Raw genomic sequence first — 6,000 nt, 5'->3', positions numbered from 1 at the left:
ATGTGTCCTGAAGGTACGACTTTTGATTTTCCCGTATATTACAGTTTGCGTTCGATCGGCTAAATATGAAGCGAAGAAATTTAAAGTATTAAGTGAAATATTGAATGATGCAATTTTCTGTAGTAATATATCATGATCAATTTTGTCAAATGCCTTAGTAAAATCGGTGTATATTGCATCGACTTGTCCTGTGTTATCTAGTACATTGCATGCGTAATGGGTAAAGTTAGCTAAGTTTGTTACGGTAGATCTCTTTGGAGTAAATCCATGCTGATAAGGAGAGATAACTGGATTGACGTGTGCTAACATCCTCTCGTAAATGATTTGTTCAAATATTTTAGCAAGACTAGAAAGGATTGCTATCGGTCTATAATTTTCTAAGCTTGATCTTTGGTGAGACTTGGGGATAAGACAGACTGACGATGTTTTCCATCTTGAAGGAAAAGTATTGGTATCGAGGGAAAGGTTAAAAATTTGCAGCAAGGGATATTTTAAAATATCGCAACATCCTTTTACTATATATGGTGGTATGTTGTCGGAGCCGGTCGTTGATTTGGATTTCAAATTCTTAATGGCAGCTTCTACTTCGCTTACGCGGAGTTTATTTACAATGTTCCTTTCAGATTCAGCAGAAAAAGTAATATACTTCTAGAAGGTGTATCGCAAGTTATTATGGAAGACGAGTGCAATGAACTTATCAAACCTTATTATGATTTCACAATAACAGAATCAAATATATGTACATCAGGAGAAGGCGCCAACGGTTGTTCAGTGAGTACGAAGATGCATTTGCTTCTCTTAAATTTTTAACCATTTACATCGTATAAAATATATAGTGTTTTTATAAAAAAATATATCAACCCTCTTTCGAAGGGTCAATCCTCATTTTTGAAATCATATTTATAACTATTAATACTGCATAATATTGTTTCATTGTGTAAGTTTCCATTCCCTTCAAATTAATCTCACAATTTTTTGAATGAATATTTCTTCTCTTTTTAGCGACAACTTCCTCAATTACAATTCTCATTCCAATTATTCTAATACCAAGGACTTATTTAAGGTGGGTCCATGGGGTCCGGACCCGCCCGAAAGATTTATCAAGTTCTAACTTTAAATGATGAAAAATATATTCGTTTAGCCGTTGTTGTATAATTTCCTCTCAACTTATTGGAAGACAAGGATTATATTAGGATCATACGGCTTTGAAGGACAGGAAGGACATATTTAAGGGGGGGTCCAGGGGTCCGGACCCCCCGAAAGACTCACCAAGTACTAAAATTAAGTAATGAAAATATTAGCATTTGATGTATAACCGATGGTTATTAATTTCCTTTGAGCTTTTTAGAAGGCTTTGAATTACATTACAAAGAAGATTTATGTACACTACTACTCAAAATAATATGCATACAATTTTAATCAGAAAATTACTTTTCTCCAACTACATGTAACATCTTTTTCGTTATTCGATAAATATTCAATTATGCATGTATTTGACATTAATTTCATTTGCCAGGGCACTTGTTTTTATGTAAATTATTCCGATCTTAACTACAGGTAAGCTACGTAACGAATATGCACTCTTATATCTCTATACTTATAGTGTATTTTTACCTAATCGTGTAATAATAATATAATATTAATTTATGTATTGTAATTAGTATTAATTTAATTTATAAATATTTTAACATAAACATTATTATTATTAGAAATATTATTATTCCTGAGACACTTAGTTCGGACACCCCGAAACATATTTCTAGATACGTGCCTGTGTAATACATATTTTTTATCTTATGGTTTTAAGTTTCTCATTTAAATATTTAATTTGTAAATCACGTTCTTTTAATATTTATTTTCTGAATTTAATATTTTCTCCTCTTTTTGTTCATATGTTCTCTTTAATTTATTTTTTGTAATTATCCCATTAATTGTAGTGCATGAGAAGTAGTTTCAACAATGTGTATGTAACGACATAGCACATCTTCACAGTGAGCCAATCACAATGTCGTAGTGGTTCACACAGTGCGCTACGACGACAGGGGTCCCGGGTTCGAATCCTAGCCTAGGTTTTGTGTTCTTTGTGAGTGGTCCTTCATCATATCACCACTAATTCTCATCACCGCGATGATCTTGACCTCCAACAGTTTATAATGAAGCACTGACGACATTGTTCACACTTGTTTAGGCCATTCGAATGACGCTTCATGTAAGTTATTGCTTTATGTCGGTGGGGGATGGGGCGGGGGAGAGGCAACGTAGTAGTATAATTGGACCTATTACTGGCACAAAAAAGTACGAACCTCAATCAGATTAGTTTGGCCACACTTAAAACTATGCCAAGATGCCCATATGGGCCTATAGCTTACAGTGTGCTATTCTGTCGAATCCAAGAATTTAGTAAAAATAGCCCTCGGGGTTTTCTCGCAAAAAGTACGACCCCCTCAGATTGATTGAATATGATCTTATTACCTACACACACACACACACACACACACACCCACGCCCACCCACGCACACCCACACACACACACACACACACACACACACACACACACACACACACTAGTTTTGATTTGGACCCCAAGAAATTTTGTTTAAATACATACGACGAAAAATACCAAAAACAATAATATTAACACACTAAGTATGCACACTACGTATACAAGGCACACTGCTGAACCCCAACTGATATTTTGTATTTAGTATATAGTTTTGATTTAACCCCCCAAAAATTGTATATAAATACATACGACGAAAAATTCCAAAGACAATAATATTAACACACTAAGTATACACACTAAGTATACAAAGCACACTGCTAAACCCAACTGATATTTTGTATTAAGCATATAGTTTTGATTTGGACCCCAAGAAATTGTATATAAATACATATGACGAAAAATGCCAAATCAAAAATATTGTAATCAATGCGATAAGAATATATCTAGCCCTAATTGGGCTAAGCACCAACGTAATTGTGATCCAGAAAAACGCAAAATGCCCACTAAAATATGCCCAAAATGCGATAGAAAATTTTCCATGGCATACTTTAATAGACATATAGTCTGTTGTTCCGCACAGGCATCAACATTGTCCCCACAGCCATCTACATCTGGTCTAAAAATAAAGCTTGTTACATCCGATAATACTAGACTGGGGAGGTACATGTCACTACACTCTGATACGAAATCTTCAGGCTTTAGTCAGAAAACAACTAGGCAAATCCAATACAATATACATGTTGTGTCGAAGATGTTTGACTGTGTTTGATGGTCGAAAAATAGTAAATGGCGTTCGTAAAAAGAATATCGAAATTGCTCAAAATAAGTTGGTCGAACATAACAAATACTGTGGCAACCATAAACCTGTTCATATGGTTATGCCTAAAACAAACAAAAATGCCGAATTCAAAATTGAATTGAACAAGCAATTGGTCTACCAACCTGCTTAGTATTTTGTCTAAGTTTGTATATGAATACGCAGCCACAGTTTCTGTTATGTGGGTGTGTGTAAATTTTGTGCCGTTTGGTTTCTTATATTCAGTATACAATTTAAGAGATAGCTTATAAGAGCCATTTCGTGCATTTAGAATAGCTAGCATATCAGGATTTTTACTGTTCAAAAAATTCTTAATATCACATCTTGGCTCTGATACGAAACGGTAATCACTAAGTTGACCGTCAAAACTACTATGAATGGGTGCATTGCGTGGTCGCTTTGCCAGTCTAGTATTATCGGATGTAACAAGCTTTATTTTTAGACCAGATGTAGATGGCTGTGGGGACAATGTTGATGCCTGTGAGGAACAAGAGCCTATATGTCTATTGAAGTATGCCATGGAAAATTTTCTATGGCATTTTGGGCATATTTTAGTGGGCATTTTGCGTTTTTCTGGATCACAATTACGTTGGTGCTTAGCCCAATTAGGGCTAGATATATTCTTATCGCATTGATTACAATATTTTTGATTTGGTATTTTTCGTCGTATGTATTTATATACAATTTCTTGGGGTCCAAATCAAAACTATATGCTTAATACAAAATATCAGTTGGGTTCAGCAGTGTGCTTTGTATACTTAGTGTGTGTGTGTGTGTGTTCGTGGGTGGGCGTAGGTGGGCATGTGTGTGTGTGTGTGTGCGTGTGTGTGTGTGTGTGTGTGTGTGTGTGTGTGCGTGTAGGTAATAAGATCATATTCAATCAATCTGAGGGGGGTCGTACTTTTTGCGAGAAAATCCCGAGGGCTATTTTTACTAAATTCTTGGATTCGACAGAGTAGCACACTGTAAGCAATAGGCTCATATGGGGCTCCGTTACTTTGTAACCCCATATTTTTGTACCATCAAAACCTCATTTGCCAAATTTTGTACTATTTTTGTACTACTCAAAAATGCTAAAAATAATTTTTGTACCACTCAATTTACCGTCGAAAAACAAAAATCAATTTTGGGGTTACAGAGTAACGTCTCAACCTCATCATCGGTTTCGGCAAAGTTATCCACATAAAAATATTGTACTATTTATGTACCATTTTGTACCACTATTTAAAAATTTTGTACCAGTCAGAAAGAAGCCTCAAAAAAAGGCGGGAAAACTTTTACATTGCAACCATATATTTTTGTACCGTCTCGAGTTGCTTCGAAGAATATTATGCTATTTTTGTACTAATTTCTTTTAAATTAAACTTTATAAACACTACTTTGCAATAAGTGGATATCCGATTTTTATACCGTTCTTAGAAAACCCCTTAAAATTTTAAAATTTGTATTTATTTCTTAGAGGCAGCAATTCACGGAAAAAAATTGGACAAAATTTTATCGAATACGTGAGTTTTTTGTCTGCTTAATGTTTGAATAAAATGTCTAGAATCAGTACTTTCCAATAAGCCCCTCCATTATTTTTGTACCGTTACTTAAAACCCGAAAATAATTTTCAATTTTTGGATTTTTCATATCAATGTACTAATTCATATGAATAAATGGACAAAATATTATTATAATGGTGAGTTTAGAGCTCCCCAATTCATCAATATAATTTTATAGACATGTCCTTTGTATCAAGTCCCTTTCCCAGTTTTCGCAAAGTCACGAAAAACCCGGAAAACATTTTATAAATTTCACATTCCTCTCAAAGACACGTACTTAACAAGAAAATATGGACCAAATATTAACGAATGTGTGAGGTTTATATCTGTTTAACGTTTTAAAAAATGTCCTAAATGAGTACTTTCTATTAGGCTCCAGTTTGATTTTTGTACGTCACGGAAAAACCCGAAACAATTCTCAATTTTTTTTATTAACTTCCAGGTACAAGTTCCATCGTACCCATGGACAATATTTATTATATTAGTGAGCTTTATAGCTCATTAATCCTTCAAAATAACGATATGGAATCGTACTTTGTATCAAGTTCCTTTTGATTTTTGTACCGTCACTGAAAACCCGGGAAATATTTTTGAATTCTTACTTCTTCGCTGAGACAGGAAGTTCACAAGAAACTATAGAACAAATATTATCGAGTGTGTGAGGATTGTATCTAAGTAATCTCTAAATAAAATCTTTTATATGATTACTTTCTATTAAGATCGTTTTTTTTATTTTTGTACCGGAACGGAGAACCCGGGAAATATTTTTGAAATTCTTAATTTTTTCCTAAGATACGAAGTTCTCAAGAAATTATCAACCAAGTAATAACAAGTGTGTGAGGTTTGTATATAAGTAATCTTTAAATCAAATCTTCTATGTGATTACTTTCTATTAAGCACATTTTTTATTTTTGTACCGCCAAGGAAAACCCGGGAAATATTTTTGAATACTTACTTCTTCGCTGAGCCACGAAATTCACAACAAACCACCGACCAAGTATTATCCAGAGTCAGAGTTTCAAATCTAAGTAATCTTTAAATAAAATTGTCTATCTGATTACTTTTTATTAAGCCCATTTTATATTTTTGTACGCTCACGGAAAACCCTGGAAATATTTTTGAATTCTTACTTCTT

The sequence above is a fragment of the Lepisma saccharinum genome, chromosome 18 (genome assembly GCF_977018435.1).
Source record: "Lepisma saccharinum chromosome 18, izLepSacc3.1, whole genome shotgun sequence".
NCBI lineage: Eukaryota > Metazoa > Arthropoda > Insecta > Zygentoma > Lepismatidae > Lepisma > Lepisma saccharinum.
This window is presented reverse-complemented; position numbering follows the sequence as displayed.